The sequence below is a fragment of the Musca autumnalis genome, unplaced genomic scaffold (assembly GCF_047663935.1).
Source record: "Musca autumnalis isolate F117 unplaced genomic scaffold, ASM4766393v1 scaffold_5, whole genome shotgun sequence".
NCBI lineage: Eukaryota > Metazoa > Arthropoda > Insecta > Diptera > Muscidae > Musca > Musca autumnalis.
In genome coordinates, this window is record NW_027412088.1 from 108,056,046 (window position 1) to 108,075,386 (window position 19,341).

The 19,341-nt window shown below is 35.8% G+C and overlaps 1 protein-coding gene across 5 annotated transcripts in view; it reads right to left on the reverse strand.

Moving 5' to 3' along the window:
- sano (CABIT domain-containing protein serrano) overlaps positions 1-19,341 on the reverse strand; it is a 711,482-nt gene that overhangs the window by 379,533 nt on the left and 312,608 nt on the right. For all 5 annotated transcript variants that reach the window (XM_073957415.1, XM_073957408.1, XM_073957405.1 and 2 more), the window contains one exon: positions 5,258-5,291. The gene's annotated coding sequence lies outside the window, so the exon portion shown is untranslated. The remainder of the gene's footprint in view (positions 1-5,257; positions 5,292-19,341) is intronic.

Below are 19,341 nucleotides of genomic sequence, written 5' to 3' on the forward strand. Positions count from 1 at the left end.
TAAATTAAAATTTTCGCAATTAATTTGCACAAAGAATTGTTTGAATAAAATGAAAACTGACATTTATTGAATTAAATAAAACAATTTTTTAGAAAAATTGACATAGAGATCTTTTAAAAAGTCAATAGCATGTGGTGCATTTTCGCCAAAAAACTGTAAAAAAGTGACACGATATAATCCGAACGCAAAAGCTGGAGAGAAATGTGTGGAAAAATTGACATTCTTCAAAAAATATTTTTGCACATTTTTCGCAGATTTTCGCGATTTTTTTAGGTTTTATCCTTTTCTGCCATGAGACCATTCCGAATTGGTGCGAATTGTCAAAATCTGTTCAGCCGTTCTTTAGTTATAAGCGTATATGGTCATATACATATGGTAAAAAACCAAAAATGAATCCGAGTTTCACCCATACAGAATTCGCGAACAATTAACATATTGTATATAGTTTGTCTGAAATTCTTAAGAAATGTATGTGGACCATTAAAATTAATTTTCGTGGAAGTTGTGTTGGCATCAATGTAGAATAATGGGTTGAATCCAACAAGTTTTCTTATGTTCCCTTCCGATTTCTGGCTTAACCTTACATTTTATAGACCTATGCTCAAAGAAAGAATCACAGAATACTACATGGGCAACATGATACTACTGTATGATTTTTCGATATATCCACTGCATACGCCTAAAATTAATGCTGACATTTTGAAGCCGGAATTTCGGGGTTTTTTGATTTTTTTTTTTAAATAATCCGGGCGCGCAACAGCATAATAGGATTATACGTAGTTTAATGTATAACTCATGAGTGTGCTCCTTACAGTATCCTAGTAATTTGATTCCAAAAGTCAAAATTTGATGCGTGAGTTTTCCGAAAAACCTATTTTTTGCGTTTAAAATTTACATGTGTCATTCAATTTCCTTTGAACCCGCGTGAATTTAGTTTTTTTCGCGACGGATCTAATGAGCCCTTCTGCGATCGAATCCATCCACTAAAACCGCGGAAAAAGATACTTTGGAAATAGGAAAATCAGCAAAAATATATTTTGACAAATCCACGAATTTCTTTAAAAATTTTTACATAAAGGAATCCTTTATACGCGATTATAATATTTGGGAAAACGCGTGTCATAAATTACAGAGATACGCGATTAATATGGGTCTTTTACGCACAATGTAATGTGGAGGCACATCCGCGGTTCTTGAAGAATCTATTTCAAATAGGTGTATATTGACGAATTTTTTAAGGGCGCTAATGAAACCGGATGCGTATTAAAATCGTATGCACATTGTGCGACTTGTACCCACTTTAAGGTTTTTGCATTGTGTGACGCAACTGACGGCACATAGGTATTGAAAGAGATTGATTCGCTGTATCGAAAATCGGATGCTCACAACCGACTTTAACTAATTCGTGAATAACAGGCTTTTTAGTTTACATATTTTTTAAATGATTGTAATTTCAGTAAGCAGTTAAGCTTTCGCGATGGTAAACCATATTTTTCGATGAAGTTTTAGCAGTAAACATTAATTATTGTATGGAATTTTAGCGAAATAGTTGGAGAACTCCCAAATATTTTTTTCTAATTTTTCTAATCGAACCAAAAATATTTGGAATAATATTTTAACAATAAGTTTTTTCTCTTTTATTGTTGCTATAATATGCAATTTATAAAGCCAATGTTTATAATTTTGGTTTTATATATTTTCGGTATTTTGAAGGTTTTAGCCTCATTATAACACCTAGATGGCTGAAAAATGGTACTTAGCCTTCGTTGCGGGTATAAAACTTCCCCCAGAAACTTGTCCGTAAAGGTCCACGCCTTAGTATAGCCCCCATAGAACGGAACCTCCCGATTTTCGGTGTTTTGAAGGTTGTGCCTTCATTATTCCTCAGAAATGGCTGAAATTTGGTATTTAATCTTTGTTGGGGGTAGAAAATTTCCCCCCAGAAACTTATCGGTACATGTCCACGCCTTAGTATAGCCCCCATAGAACTGTACATCCCGATTTTCGGTGTTTTGAAGGTTGCGACCTTAATATTCCAGCGAAATTGTTGAAATTTGGTATTTGGTCTTCACTTGGGGTATTAAACGTTCCACATGAAAATTGTCGTTATAGGTCCACGCCTTAGTATAGCCCCATTTAACGGTTCCTCCCTATTTCCGATATTTTGAAAGTTGCGGCCCTAATATTCCAAGGAAATGGCTTAAATTTGGTATTTTGTCTTTACTGGGGGTATTAAACGTTCCATATGAAATTTGTCAGTATAGGTCCACGCCTTAGTATAGCCCCTATAGACTGGTACCTCCATATTTCCGGTATTTTGAAGGCTGTGGCCTCAATATTCCACCGAAATGGCTGAAATTTTTACTTAGCCTTCGTAGTATAAGAATTTCCCCCAGAATTTTGTCGGTATGGGTCCACACCTTCATATAGCCCCCATAGAACGGTACCTCCCGATTTTTGGAATTTTGAAGGTTGTGGCCACAGCATCCCACCGAAATGTCTGAAATTTGATATTTAGTCTTTTGTTGGAGGTAAAAGCCTTTCTGAGTGAAACTGGTCGGTATAGGTCCACGTTTCGATATGGCCCTCATAGAACGATACCTCCCAATTTTCGTAATTCTGAAGAATTTTTAAAAGATATAAGGTTATAAAATATTCCAGGATAGAAATATCAGTATAAGTCCGCGGGTTCCTATATCCCCCATATAAGCGTACCTCTTAATTTTCGGTATTTTGAAGGTTTTACCGAAATATCGGAAATTTGGTATTTAGTCTTCTTTGAGCCTAAAAACTTTCCGCCAAAAATTTGTAGGTATAGATCGACGTTGTGATATAGCCCCCATAGAACGATGCCTCCCGAATTTCGGTATTTTGAAGGTTAGTTAGCCACATTGCTCTACCGAACTTGCTGAAATTTGGTATTTAGTCTTCTTCAAAAACGAAAGTAAACTAATTGCTCAATTTTACTTAAATACAACTCGTGGTGGAGGGTATAACAAGTTCGGCCCGCCCGAACTTTACGCCTTCTTACTTGTTAATTTATTTTTTAGAGGTTTATACGGACTCTGAGGTAGTATAATTTAGATTTGCTCCCAGATTTTTTTTTTAATTTTTTTGATTTTCCGGAAAAATAAAAACAAATTTTAGAAATAATGGTACATCTACAGTTGGATATCAAATGCTGTTACGGATAATGCATACATTTTTGTTAATACAACAAATAAAAAATTTTAAAATATTTTTCTTTATAAGAGAATAAAAACCGCTATAACTTTTGCGCGCATCTGCCAATTTTGTAAACGCGAACAGATTTGAAACTAGAATTTTTTCCTTTACATGAATTGAAGATGTGCTCTCAAAAAAAATGGAATTGTAAAAGAAATTTGGTTTTTGTAAAAAAAAAATTTAATTTTTTTCAAATGAAATTGTAAAGGAAATTTGGTTTTTACCATATCCCAGCTAGCATTTGGAAGACTGCCTGCTCTATTGAGTTCTTCTATAAGACTAACTGCCTGTTCATGTATGTCGCACGGAAACCTGTACGAAAGGAAAGCAGTCACTCACTTCCGTCTAAAAATGCGTTCATGTATTTCGCAAACTATCGTGCGACTGCCGTTACGTATCCTATGCGAAATACTACTAATTTGAATGTACATTTGTACAACTATGTTCCATAAATGAGAGCCAAATGAGAAATGAAAACAAAATCCACATATACATACAAATATTGGAATATGTGTGATTTGTTTTGTTTGAAAAATAAAATGTGTCGGTATTTTGAATTATTTTATTTAATTGATTTCTTCAAAATAATGAATGAAACCGCCATTATAACGTGTCTGTAAAATTTTTATTTTGTTTCAAGAATGTGTTGCATAAATTTGTTTTAAGATTTTTGGTGTTATTCGCGAGTTTACGTTCTAGTCGGCAGCTACAAAGCAAGTGAGTGATTTTGACATTCTCTTTCTATAAGAGACAGTCCTTTCGAAATACATAAACCCAAATTTAATGGAAAAGTGTACGTTTACGTGTTATTTCGTATGGCTTGTCGGTCGCATAGATTTTCGTTTCGAAGGTGTTTACATGAACAGAAAATGATTTTTTTCCACTTCCGAAGCGCAAGAAACCTTTCGGTCGACATACATGAACAGGCTGTAAATTCAAGATGGTTTCATAAAACCAAAAAGGCGCTTCTAGCGCTATGTATGATTGATGTATATATGTATGTGTTAATATATGTACCCAGCTAGCATTTGGAAGATTGTTTTTTCAAAAATCATATTGCGGAGTCTTTTTAGAGTCCCTGTGGTGATCAAAAACTGATTAAGTCGTTTGTATGATCAGAAAGGGACTCGAAAGTGACTCCCTGTAGTGATTAAAAAGAGTTCAATTTAAAATACAACAATAAATGTGTAGCAATCACAAATTAGTCATTGAAGTGTTTAAAATGTGACCATTTTTTGTTATTTATTGTCACATTTTGATCATCTGGAAGATTGAAAAGTGCTTAATCAAAAAAGGGTCATGCAGGTGTTTGAAAAGTGATTATAATTATGAATCTTCTGATCCTATTTTGAACAGTTAGGTGATTAAAAACTGATTGCTTTGTTTTATTTTTATTTGGTTGTAAATAAAAAATAAAATTCTCATATACACTTTCTACAAAACTTTGATATAAATGTAACGTATAATATTAAGTGTATATACAAACACAACACATGTTCAGGTTTTGCCAAGTGAAATGAAGAAGCAGTATACTCACCGCCCAACATAAAGGATAATTAAAAGTCATAACAAAGCAGAAAAAAAACGAAGGAAAGGAAAGAAAAGGAGAATAAATGGAAAATTCTTTTAGTTTATTTCGTTTAATAAAAATAGTCATAAATGACTCCCTAAAGATTCATAAACGATTATAAACATGACCCAAAAAAGACTCGAAAAAGAGTCCCAAATTATTCAACAAATCACCAATAAATGATTGAAATGCGAATCGAAAAAGACTTTATATACCATCAGAAAATGGGCAAAAATGACTCGAAACTAATGCTGAGAAAGACTCATTTTTGATTTGCTTAGACGAGTCGCCTGAGGTTATGTTTTCCTACCGACAAAGGAGTCATTTATGATTAGAAAATGAGCTCGTATTCTAGCTTTTTAATCGTGCAGTCGGATCAAAAAAGACTCGAATTTGATTAAAATTTTCAAAAAATGCTAGCTGGGATGTATGTTTTCAAAATATTTGTATGCTTACACTTACCTTGAGTTGTTTTTTATATACAACGTTAAGTTATCTGAAAAGTAAAGAAAAATCATTATTTTATTATATAGCATCTTCAGGTCAAAAATTTCGTATTATATGCTTAGATTAAAAATAATGGAACGGAACACTTATTAATTAAAGCCAATAACATTTTGATGGATTTACACGGTGCTCTTGTACCAAATTTAAATGGAAAGTGCTTACACCTGGGAAGTTTTTGCGGATTCTGAAACTACAATGTCATAGGTGAGAAAAATCAAAAAACAAAAAAAAATCGCCGGAGCAAATTGACAATTTAAAGGCTTTCTTAGGTTTTCACAATGAAGGAGGCTATACAGTCAATCCATTGTCCTAATTTGAACTTATAGAAGTCAATCTTGTAGGGAATTTTCAAAACTACATATCAATAGGTCGTGCGATTTCCCAGCAAAATCGTGAAAACCGAAAAAACCCTTAAAAAAGTCAACTTGAGTTTTTTAAAAAGCACTACGCCGATTTTTTTTTTGTTTTTTTATTCTTCTCATCTATGAACAGTTTCGGAATCCGCAAAAACTTCCCAGGTGTAAGTACCTTCCATTTAAATTTTGTTCAAGAGCACCGTGTTAAGCCAATATCGGAATACCAATCAGGCAAAACGTCGAAAATACAAGTAAAAATGATTTTATAACCTCCACCACGAACTGTCATTTGTCAAGGCATTTTCACCAACTATTTGAAACAGTTTAACAGCCGTGGACGTATTTTCAAATCTCCGATTGGTTCCAATGTGATGAAAAGATCGGATCTGTCACGACTTCCAATGCAAAGGTCCTATAATATCATGGCATCGCATAGAACCACTTCCTTCAATTTTTGCTGGTATACAGTTAAATATTAATTTTTTCTTAATTTAAATATTTTGTAATGCGCGTTTTCAATTAGCACTGGGAATATTCAAATTTTCCCTATTTGTTTTTAAAAATTCAATATTAATTGTTTAATACATATACAAATCCATATTTCTCCTCGTTAACTAATAGAAAGTTATGTTTAAAGTTGATGTCTAGTATAAATGGAAGTTCCCAAAATGAACGAGTAGGTAGCACCTGAAGTGTTGCCTCTATGAAATCTCTTAAAGCCACTCTTCAAAACGTCAACTTTCTTTGAGTCAACGACAAAATATTTACAGCAATTACAAGCTGTTAAAACTGCAATGCATCATAGGCGATTGGTTCTGGTAAACAAAACATAGACTTTGCTTTATATTTTAACAGGGGTGGGGCAGAAAGAAGTGTTTGCTATTTAAAAGGCCCAGTCAGCAGTAGTGAAGAAAAACCCCATAAGTTATAATATAATTAAAGTCATTTGAAGCACACTTCAAATTGATGTGTTTTCAATGGTGCGAATATAAACAAGTCTCTGCATGAAGTTGAAGTTTATTTTTGTATTATAAAGCAAAGCAAAGTGGTTTAATTGAGTTTTTTGTCTTGTCTTCGTTTTTGACTGGTTTGCCTAAATCTATTCATATGTCTGTGGCTTATGTCGGTCTGTCTGCCGGCCTGCTCATGTCTGCCTAGACTTAGTTCCAGACAAAGCAATTCAACTGAAAGCGAACAGAAGGAGTCGAGTTGTTATGTAGTCGGCAGACAGACGAATATACCTACTGACATTCATAATTTTAGGCCTTTATTAAGAAAACGCTTGTTAGGCGTTTAACACAAATTTTGCCTTGAAGCAGTATAATGTATCTTATTACACTTTATTTTGGTATTTCTTTTTTGTTTTGTTTTTAGTTTTTTTGAACAGCATCATGAAATTGGCGATCATAAATCTACACATACTTGGGTGTATAGCATATGACTTCAATGAAATAAGAATCAGTTGATTTCAAAAGAAAAAAACTAAAATAATAATTCCGATTACTAGACACGAATTTTAAGGAACTAGACAATTGACTTCTGGATCTGAAATATTAACAAATAAACACTTTGATTCAAAAATATATAAGCCGTTATAAGAGTTAAGATTTATAAAAAACGTTGAGATATCTTACTTTCCGAATAAAATTTTTATTTTATTTTCATATTCTTTTTAGATGGTAATAATATCACAACCATAGGCTGTGTATATGTTGGATAAATTTTTCAAATATCTTAAAAAATACAAAACCACAATTTTAGCTTGTGTGATTTTAAATGAAAGTATTTATGTGTACCTGAGTACACGTTCAACAATGGCTTTACAATAAAGCCGATGATGAAAAATTGTTTGGTACATTTTTAATTAATATTTGAAACGCTCCCTTTAAGGTGTTTCCCACATTCAATGCTAATCGTTGGAAGCCGTTTACATGATTATTTATTGAACATAACAATTAACTAGTACATTGATACATTCACCCATAGATCATATCCAAAAACTATTATTTCGATTATTTTTTAATGTAAACCAATTTCGAGGAAGTAAAAAGGTGATACGTTCGGTCTATCCTACACTTTTGTAACGTTTTTTCCTTTCACATAAGTGGATAAACTAATTACATATTTGAAGATTTTCAGGAGTTGGGTTTAGTCTCATAGTAGAGTAGTAGTCTTCTAAACCCAGAAACCCCTAAATATAAAATTTACGTTAATTTACTTGGGAAATCGGAAAATTTGGAGAGATTCAGTTTTGGAGGAATGTATCAAATCGAATTGTTCGCAGTTGGAAGTTTCTTATCCACTGAAAACCTAAAATGACGAACTAACGTGGTTTCGGTGTTAAAATATGGCTAATGCCTTACCAATAGGAGGAATCGCAAGGTTTCGTTAAATGGAAGTGGACCCATGTTGAACACTTTTTGCAAGAAACTAAACAAGCTAACTACGATTGAGACATGTTACTTGAAATATTAAACAATCTTAAAATTTGGCTGTACAGAACTTTTCTTCCATAAGTCGAACTAAAAAAATATTTTCATTTGCAACTTTCATATACTTCTTCTTTTTCCAATTGTGAATAACATGTTTTGAGATATCATTCGTTATCCAATCGGAATTTTGGGCTTCTTCTTCTACCTCTTAAATACTTCTCTATATTCATCGTTGTACAACTGGCCAGTGTATTTTTTGTATAATTTTTCTGTATTATTTTTCTTTACTGCCTTATCTGCTTGTGTACTCAGACGTCGGTAGTGCGATTCTGTAACTCATTAACTACAGAATTAACGACGAATGTCGGTAGTTAACGATAATTTTCGGTAAGTGCTATTCTGTATACAAACTTGAACGATTTTTTCGGTAAATTATGTCGTTGACTACCGAAACTGATTGTTAAGCTAACAACCAAAAAAGTGGTTGTTACGGCTTAACGACAGTACATTATTGCAATATTTACCTGATTTCTTTTAAGAAAGACGTTTTTATTTGAACAAATGTTAATAAGGCCGGTATTCAAGGTAAATTCCGCATTATTGACCTATGTTGACAATTTTCGGTGGATAAGTTTCGTGACCACTGGGAACCTCAAATGACAAATAACAGGTGGTTGCTTCCAAAAAGTAGTTAAAATTCTTAAAATACCTATAATCGGGGGCAATACCAAAACATTGACCTATATTTACAATTTTTAGTGGAGAGGTGTTGTGACCACCAGGAACCTCAAATTGCAAATGACAGATAGTTCGCTTGAAAATTGTAGATAAAATCTTCAAAATACAGAAAATCGGGATCCACGAACTCATGCCAAATTTTAAACCTCATTCTTCGTCTAGTTCTTCTTTTAATTGCTCTAATCAGAATTTCCTTACAAAACGCCATAACCGAAAATATGATCCTACCTTTGTAATTAGAGATAAGACAACGCCTTAAATACATACATACAGGATTCTACCACATTTATATTTTTATATTACACACACATGTGATGTGAGCTATAAGAAGTGCCCTTCTGAATGATGATTCCCATTACATACATCTATAAAATATAAATTATGCACCTTCTGTTGCTTCATTAGATTGCAGGCAAACGTATTGCTCTAAAAGACAAGTTCCTGTCCACTTCAAAGACATAAAATGAAGATATTCTGTATTTTTGGCTTGCCGATCTATTACATAGTTGCTAATGACATATTTATTCATATCCTGGAATAAAACCACCAAAATCTATGTTAATCATGTATTGTTCATTTTCCTTCTAGAAGTACTCACACACACATTTGATGCTTTCATGCCCACGGCAGCGGGTTCCTTCGTACCGGATTGACCCGAAACTACAATAGTGTTTCAGCCAGAGGCTGCAACCCAGCATCAAACCTAAGCTTCTACGTAGGTTTATATGCTGCTACAACCACAACAACAGCATTTGATAGTTTAGAAGTTGAAGGTACCCTGGTGTAACGCATTGTTGGGGTACTTGCCGATACCTATTTTCGGCACATTCCTCCAAAAAGCAGTCCTTTTTTCCTCCTTTAGGCGATTTTTGCTCTATAGTTGCGAAGGAATTATCTTTTTAACACAAAAATTCATTAATAAATATTGAAATATAATATTTGACAATTTCTACAATCGCTAACATAAAGTTACAGAATAGCGCATTCTCTAATTCAACCGAATATTTTCGTTAATTACCGACGTCGGTGATATTACGGTGCTATTTAGTCATTAGTCGGACATAATTCGAGGCTGTCAGAAATAATATGATGTATAACTTTTGGACCAAATCGGTTTCTACCATCGAGGCTTACCTTAAAATCACCCAGTTTAGTAGTTTGCAAAAAAATTCAAAACGATCAGAGACGAGCTATTAAACTGCACTTTTCATACAATTATGTGTGGGAGGTACCCGAAGGACGGGGCCAATATAGTCCATATTTCGACCTGATACACGACTAGATGAAATAATACGATGTGCAAAGTTTGGTCCAAACTCAGAATCTGCCTACGAGAGTAATCTTGCGGATTTGCCATTTTAGTTGGTGCCATCAAGGTTTCTTGGACCTTTTAGGCTATTTTCTAAAAAAGTATGGGCTTGCGCCAGAAAAAATTTTACCGTCGTAAAGTGAGCAGCAAATACAACCTGCTGAAACGATCCGAGAGAAGCTTTTAAACTTCAAATTTTCCGAACTTTGTGTGCGAGGTGCCAAAGAAGTGGGCCGATATAGTCCATTTTCAAGCCCGATCTATATCTGGAAGGAACTAACGGTGTGCAAAGTTTGGACCAAATCAATTGCTCCTTTCGGGAGTTATTGTTCACAACAACGATCCGAGAGAAGCTTTTAAACTTCCCTTTTACCGAATTTTGTGTTGGAGGTGCCTGAAGGAGTTTGCCGATTTAGTCCATATTCGAACCCGATCTATATCTGGAAAGAATAATACGATGTGCCGAGTTTGGGCCAAGAGAGTTATCGTTCACACCATTCTACAGAAAATTTTTGGACTTTTGTGTGGGAGGTACCCGAAGGAGTGGGCCGATATGATCCATCTTCGTACTTAGACTAAGTTTGAGCAAAATAATACGAAGTGCAAAATTTGGTTCGAATGGGTTAATCCGTTCGAGAGTTATCGTGCGCACCAGCCGGCCAGACAGATGGACGGACATGTCTAAATCTACAACAAATTTTCTGAAATGAATTTATATCCAAAACAGTTGTTTCGATGAGGCACATTTTTGGTCATATCAAAGTGTATATACCCTCGTTAGCATAAATGCTGAGGGTTTAAAAAAAACTTTGCTGGAACAAAAAAAAAGTTGGATATGTTTAGAGCATTATTTTCTATTGTTTTTTTTTCGATTTTTGATGCTGCAACAGATGAATACATCAAAGAAAGTGTAGATTTATACGTATACATTGTTTCTGACAAAATAACAAGATTTGAAACGTAAATTTTGACAATTACAGAACTTTGATTCATTTATGTAAAACAAGTAAGAAAGGCGTTAAGTTCGGCCCGGCCGAACTTGTTATACCCTCCACCACGAGTTGTATTGAAGTAAAATTGAATAATTAGTTTCCTATCGTTTATGAAGAAGACTAAATACCAAATTCTAACAATTTCGGTAAAACAATGTGGCTAACTTTCAAAATACCGGGAGGTGCCATTCTATGGGCGCTATATGAGGCATTGACCTGGACAAATTTCGGGGGGAAAGTTTTATACTACAAACGAAAACTAAATACCAAATTTCAGCTATTTCCATGGGATATTGAAGCCACAACCTTTAAAATACCGAAAATCGGGAGCTACAGTTCTGTGGGAGCAATATGAAGGCGTAAATTTATACCTACAAATTTCAGGTGGAAAGTTCTGCACCCCTTACAAAAACTAAATACCAAATTTCAGCCATTTCGGTGGAAAATGAAGCCACAACCTTCAAAATACCGAAAATTGGAATGTACCTTTCTATGGTGGCTATTTGTGGACTATACCGACAAATTTCATATGAAAAGTTTTATACCCCCAAATGAGGACTAAATACCAAATTTCATCCATTTCGGAGGACTATTGAGGTCACAACATTGAAAATACAGCAAATCGAGAGGTACCGTTTAATGGGGGCTATATAAAGGCATTGGCCAATACCAACAACATTCATTCAGAAAGTTTTAACCCCAAATGAAGACTAATCACCATATTTTAGCCATTTCGGAGGAATATGGATGCCGCCACCTTCAAAATACCGAACCATTCTACGGGGGCTATATGAAGACGTTAGCTTATACCGACAAAATTCTGAGGATAAGTTGTATACACCTAACGAAGACTAGGTACCAAATTTCAGGCAAAATACCGAAAATCTCGGGTTATCGTTTTATGGGGGCTATAATAAAACGTTAACCGATATAGTCCATTTGCAATACCAAACATCCTACGAATAATAGAAACTTCTATACCAAATTACAAAGCTCTATCTTAAAAATTGCGAGCTGTATTTTGATTTCAACAGACGTACATCCATCCATCAAAATCTCTTTAATCTGAGGCTAAGGGCAAAAGCGAGTTGCTGTTATTGCATATGTACGAATGTATGTATATCGACTTTGAATGAAACACTGAGTGAGTACGACACCAACAATGAATGCTTGGTGCCTATCTTTGTAGAATATCATTTTCATTTTCAATAAACTATCACGTTTTTGTACTTAAGTTGACATTTATTTGCGTCAAAAGACCACTAAAAATCTAACCCAAAAGTCAAAATTTGTGATTTTGTGATTTTGTGAAGAAGACACAGAGGAGAACAACATTTGCAAAATTGTGTGCTTAGATTTAATGCAAGCTACTAAAATATTAACATGGTTAAATGCACTGTGTTAATTTTGGACGAACAAAAATGTACATATATATGTTCAATTATGTTCTTCATTCATTTCCATTTTGCTTTTTATATCCTCAAAAGCCCTAAATGTTGAGCACCCCAGCATTTAGTGGAAAATATTGAATGCGAAACGAGAACAAAGTTTATCATCAATTTAATGTCACTTCCAATGCTGCTGCTGCTACTGCTGATGCTGTGGTGCTGGTGGCTCTTACAGCTACGTGACATTTTTGAAAGGAAAATTAAATAAAAGATAAAGATCCCTTTGTGTGTGCACAATTTTCTCTTTTCCATGTAAAGTTCTTCATCATTTTCTTGTGCCACAAAATGAGATTTTTTCCTTTGTTAATGCCACAGATAGGAAGGATTCATGCACATGACGTCTAATGCAGTGTCGCGTCATAATCCTCTACATCCAATGCTACCGATTATGATGCCTTGGCCTAGTGGAACAATAACGTTGACTATCTTAAAGAAAATTGTAGAATATATTATGCTGCCGTTGAATGCATACAAAACGTTTCTGGGCTGCAGCACAGTGGTAGTGCGTGACGATTACTATTGTTGATATTAGTTCCCAACAAATTGGGAAGAGCGTGGAATATTTTGGCTGGGGAATTATTATCTCTGTTATATTAAATTTCTTAACTTTGTCTATTGTAAACATACTGTGTATAACATTTTATGCACATACATTCACTGTGATTTGTCCGCATTGCCTTTGTATGTCTGTATTAACTTATTTGCATTTTCTGTGTAAGCCTTGACTTGGTTTTGGCACTCCTTCTACTGGAACACAACAAACAAAAGCCACATAGAGACACGAAAAAGAAAAATCGATTTCGATGCTTATCACAAACTCATGCTGCTTAACCTGACAGCTTGTCATAATTTTGTGATATTCATCGTATTCATAGTTTGGAGGCTGGTTTTTGTTAGTGAATCGTTTGTAGAACTATAAACGGTTGTGTACACCAAGATGACACCATTGAATTTTGTCTACATGTTGAAAAATTAAATTTTATTTTTTGAAATAGAGATAAGTATGAAATCTTAATTTATTGAATAATAGGAAGAATATGTCAGGACATTATTCCCAAATCAATTTAACGCCCAACTGTTAGGACTTATTTCCGATGTTGGTAATTTAAAATCGAAATAATGGTTTTAGACCCCAAGTATGTTTGAACGAAATCCGTTTCAGACAATTTGGAGTCGATTTCGCAATGTCCACCTGGCTAGAGCGCACTATAACTCTCGAACGGATGAACCGATTTGGTCCAAAATTGGATTTCGTAATATTTTGACCAACCTTAGTTTAAGTTCGAAGATGAGCCATATTGGTAAAAGTTTAAATTTTTCAGGAAAAAATTATGCGCACGATAACTTTCAGAGGGACTAACCGATTTTGTCCATACTTTGCACATCATAATATTTCTACCACACATAGATCATGTTCGAATATGGACTATCGGTACACTCCTTCGGGTACCTCCCACAAAAAATTTTGGAAAAGTGTAGTTTAAGACTGTAGAGACCAGCAAGGTAATTTGGTAACTGATACAGATAGTGTACTCAGGATATGGAAAGAACATTTTTCAAAACTGTTGGTAGAAGACGACGAAGATACCACAGTCCCAATCCCAGAAGATTGTATTGAATGTATACCGCCCAGCCAAGATGAGGTAAAGACAGCAATAAATCGGCTGAAGAAGAAAAAGGCAGCAGGAGCCGATGGCTTACCAGCCGAGCTGTTCAAAACCGGAGGCGACACGCTGATAAGGTGTATTCATCAGCTAGTTAGCACCATCTGGCAGGAAGAACGAGTACCCGACGATTGGAACCTGAGTATCCTGTGCCCCGTCCACAAGAAGGGAGATAAGACTGTATGCTCTAACTATAGGGGCATAAGTCTACTCCCTATTGCCTACAAGATCGTGTCAGGGATATTGTGCGAACGACTAAAGCCTATGGTCAACGAGATAATTGGATCATACCAATGCGGCTTTAGACCTGGCAAGTCCACCATTGACCAGATATTTACCCTGCGGCAAATCCTGGAGAAGACCCAAGAGATGCAGATCGACACTTACCACCTTTTTGTCGATTATAATGCAGCCTTCGACAGCCAGCTGCGTTCAAAGGTATTCCAAGCCATGTCTGAATTTGGTATCCCCGCAAAGCTCATCCGGCTTTGTAAAATGACTTTAACTGACACGAGGTCCTCAGTTAAAATAGGAAAGAACCTCTCCGAAGAGTTTGGTACCAAAAGAGGTTTCAGACAAGGAGACAGCCTTTCGTGTGATCTCTTTAACATCCTGCTGGAAAAGGTTATACGAGAGGCAAACGTCACAAGAAGTGGCACAATCTACACCAATAGTCACATGTTACTTGCTTATGCTGATGATATAGACATCATGGGACGATCAGTGGAAGAAGTAACTGATACCTTTATGAAGGTCGAAGGAGAATCTGCTAAGGTGGGTCTGGCGGTAAACGGTGAGAAGACGAAGTTGATGGTATCGACGCGCAATGCGTCCATTGAGCTCGGACCGACTGTGGAAGTTGGTTCCTATAATATTGAGGTAGTAAAAGACTTCGTCTACCTCGACACATCCGTAAACACAACAAACGACAGCAGTTGTGAAACAAAAAGAAGAATTGTATTGGCCAGCAGATGCTACTTTGGTTTAAGTAAGCAGTTTAAAAACAAAGCCACATCTCGTCAAACAAAAATAACGCTCTACAAAACACTGATACTACCCGTGCTGATGTATGGCTCCAAAGCCTGGGTACTTGCGCAAGCAGACATGGCAGTGCTTGGTGTGTTTGAGAGAAAAATTCTTCGAAAGATCTACGGATCAATATGCGTTGACGGTGAATATCGACGTCGCATGAACCACGAGCTGTATCTGCTATACAACGACATCAATATTGTTAAACGTATCGATATGCAGCGATTGCGTTGGCTAGGCCATATCATAAGAATGAGCGATGATGAACCCGCTATTTTTGATGTAACAACTTGTATTCGCTGCCCCACTACAACGGTATAAGTTTTTTCAGGGGCAAATCAATACTTCCTGAGAAAAAAGCTCGAAAGCTGTAAAAATCCGAAAAGGCACAATAAATAGTGGATTCAGCGCATGATAACTCTCCAATGGTTAAACCAATACGATCCAAAATTTGGTGGTTGTAATATTTTGCGCAAACTTAAATTAAGTTCTATGATGGGCCATATCGGTCAACTCCTTTGGGCTCCTCTCCAAAATTAGTTCAAAACTGTTCGCTAAAATGTTGCGCACGATAACTCTCGAAGGCAGTAACTGGTTGGGTGATATTTCTACGAGACATAGATCAGGTTAAAATATGGACTTCGTGTACCTCCCACACAAAATTTCGGAAAAGGCAGTTTAGGACCTCTTCCGGAATCGTTGTGATTTTTCTTGCAACAGGTAAAAGCTGTAAAAACCCCTATATCCACCATTTGTAGTGGCTGGTGCGCAGGAAAACTCTCGAACTGCAGTATTCGGTTGGTCCACACTTTGCATATCGTAATTTTCTTCGAATATTAGATAAAATTGGAAGGTGATGTTTATAGGTCCACTTCTTCCGGTACCTCCCCTAACATGGTACGCGCGATATCTCACAAACGAAGCAACCGATTTGGTCCATACTTTGTATCTGGAAATATTGTGTCCAAACTTAGTTTATGTTCAAAAATAAGCCCTACTAATAAGTCCACTCCTTGGGATACCATCCACACAATTGTTCAACATTGTTGTTTAAGCGCGGTTAAGGGTCTGTTCGAGGATCCTTTGGAAATTTTTACCGAAGGTACTCCTAGTGGCCCTGTTGACAGCGATAATATATTTTTCGTCTAAATTATATTGTTATCAACTAAAATGACGGGTGGGCGCGATATCTATTGAGAGGAATGACTCCCAAAATAAGACCCAATTCCACAATGGACTATGTCGATCCATTCCTTTTGGTACCTCTTCCGCAAAACTTTTGAGCTGTAATCCAAATCCAAATTTTTTTCGGCAAGTTCATATGCCCAAAATTCTGAAAACCCCTTAAATATAAAAGTTTTTTTTGGGTATATATCTCAGCACAGGCTGAGGGTATATATATATATCTGTCAGGAAAGCCGACTGATACTTGTTTACTTGTTTATTATACTTGTTTACTTGTTTTTATCAGTCGGCTGTGCCGACAGAGCCATATCCGCAGCCTGTGTGAATTGAAACTTTCATCTATGGACATATATTGCCCATTTTCGAACTTGGACAAAAAGTTTGGACTGAATCGGTTGCTACATTTTAGAGATAGAATGGGGTGGACCGATGAGCACCTTCTTCTAACTTTATCTAAGATTAGCAGAAATATTAATCATTCCAGACGGGACAAGGGAGACTTCTCTCATATCAGTTCACCCCGATTCATATTAGCTAAATGATATGGGACCTACTGCTTATCGCCGACTCCGAACGGCATGTCTTAAGACACCACTTGCAGAGAAGTTTTACATGGCTGAAATGCTCAGGAAATGTCGCCAACATTACTGATGGGCATTTGCCACCATTGAAAATTTGATGTTGTCTGGCCGGGAAATCGAACCCACGACCTTCTGCGTCCAAGGCGGGTGTGCATACCAATTTTGGACCAACGCATATTTATTTGCCGCGCGCCACAGTCGCTTCGACGCCGCTTTCGTGCCATTTTATAGGGAGGTATGTATATTCGTCTTTTTCGCTTAACTCCTTGAGCATAGGGCCTAAACAAACATCCTACAGGATGATCTGTCATTTGCTATTGCTTTTATTTCGCTCCATGATTTTCCGGTGAATTCTTACTCCTTCAAAAGACTTCTTTTCCGTGCTCAAGACGAGGTGAAGACACCAATAAATCGTCGGAAAATAATAAGTCTGTAGTTGCTGATTATTTACCAACTGAGCAGTTTAAGATTGGATGCGACACGCCGATAAGGTAAAGACAGCAATAAACCGGTTAAAACATGATGGCAGCTACTCCTGCTCTGATTGATTGAATTTTGACAAATAATGTTGTAGAATATTTTGATCTGATACGATCACATTTTAAAGGAGTTTTTAAACGTTTTTGAAAAAAGGGACCAAAGAGACCCGTTTAGTGACTCGCATGAGGGTTAATTTTTTTCATAAAAAGATACCTCGCATTGTTGTCAGTAATATTGCCAAAGACACTTAATACCTAAAATGCAAAAACCTGTAGAAATGGGCGGAATTTACCACGCCTATTTAGGTTACTTCCCGACGTAAACTTTCAAAACGCCGATACACGTGTCTTTTTTTTCGGCCCTCTTTCATAATCTGTGCCGGGTTTCTTGTAATTTAAAAAAGGTTTAATTTTGTTGTACAGTGTTTTTATAGCTGTTTCATGATCTTTATGAATGATCTGTTCCTTGAATGTTCTGATATTGTATAAAGTTACTTACTGAGGACGATTTTTGTAGTTGATTGTTTTCTTGAATTTTGAACGGTTTAGTATTTATGGACGGACCAGAACCCGAGAAAAAAGGGTAAAAATATTATTTGTTTAATGTTGTTTTGCTCTTCACGGTGCTTTTGAACCAACTATAAAGGAAAAGAGCTTACAGCTTGGAAGTTTTCATTCAAATATTCATAGATGAGAAAAATCAAAAGACAAGAAACATCGCCGGGGCGCTTTATAAATAAATCATAATGTAAATAAATCACATCAATAAATCACATATAAATTAATCAAACAACAAGCCCTATCAAAATGGAGCTAAAGAAAATGCTGTAGCAGTGAAAATTCTCTACAGGTTTGTCCTTTATGATATTTACATAGGTTTTACCATTTTAGATATAGAAGTTCAAATTGGGATAATTCAACGACAACCGCTTACGCCTGATAAGTTTTTGCGGATTTTGAAACAGCAATGTTCATAGATGAGAAAAATCCAACAACAAAAAAAAACGCTGGAGAGATTATTAAATAAATCGCGGTCAAACTTCACGTTTTTATACCCTCCACCACCATATGGAGGGTATATTAAGTTTGTCATTCCGTTTGTAACTCATCGAAGTAATCATTTCCCAGCAAAAAAGTCCTCCCATAACATTGAGGTTTTATAGTACTTTTTGGTAGTCGTAACTACTTACAAAACCCCCTACTAACCCATTATTTTAACAAGGGCATGTTGCACTGAATAACTAGTTATTATATGACCAATATAACCACTAGAATATCTAGTTATTTTATGGCCACTGGAAGTTGAAAAATAAGCTATAAGTTAAAAAAATATATTTTCTATTTTTAGAACAGTTGAGGTGGAATTTGTTTTCAATTTCAACACACTTCCTATTTTTTATTTAATTTTTTTTATTTTGCCATCGACTGGATTTAAACACACGAAGTTCTGCTTCTGCACACGAACATTAATGGTTGTTTCAACATGTACATATGCTTACATGCGCTGCAGCAACTGTTCTTTGATTTAAAAAAAAAATACCTGGCCGACGGTGAGCGTTGAGCACACAACCCTTGGATTTGTAGTCAGACACACAAGCTCTGTGCCACCGTACTCATTACTTAATAAGGAGTAATATAAGTCCCAATTTACTTTTGGCGAGTTTACTTGCGGCAATTGTCAGTTTAATGGAGAGAGAGGTGAGGTATATGGTAACCCTTTGCCTCTCAACACCCTCTCTCACCAACAAACTGACAATTGACGCAAGTAAACTCGCCTAATGTAAATTGGGACTAAGTAGTTATTTTTGTATACATTACTTCGTAAT